Raw genomic sequence first — 337 nt, 5'->3', positions numbered from 1 at the left:
TTAATCAGCAGTGATTTTAAAGAGGGACTTTATTCACAAGGGAGAAATGTGAAAGTTTTTGGAATCAAGACGGAGTCACTTCTGTCAAACTCTAACATAAATAAATAAATAAAGCCAGAAGGCCAAGGAGGGAAGGCACTTGTGCACACATACCTACGATAAGAACTATTTTACAAAGACTTTCTAAAGGGCTCTTATACATATATGTGTGTAACAAGAACTCTTGCCAAGGACTTCTTAAACTGTAGCTTGCTACATTAGTCACAAGGACAGCTAGCCAGAATACAAGGACACTTGCCTGACACACTATCTTCACCTATGAACTGGTGTCAACTCC

This window comes from Cebus imitator, unplaced genomic scaffold (genome assembly GCF_001604975.1).
Source record: "Cebus imitator isolate Cc_AM_T3 unplaced genomic scaffold, Cebus_imitator-1.0 Scaffold57, whole genome shotgun sequence".
NCBI lineage: Eukaryota > Metazoa > Chordata > Mammalia > Primates > Cebidae > Cebus > Cebus imitator.
The sequence above is the reverse complement of the archived record's forward strand: the minus strand, read 5'-3'. Positions refer to the sequence as shown.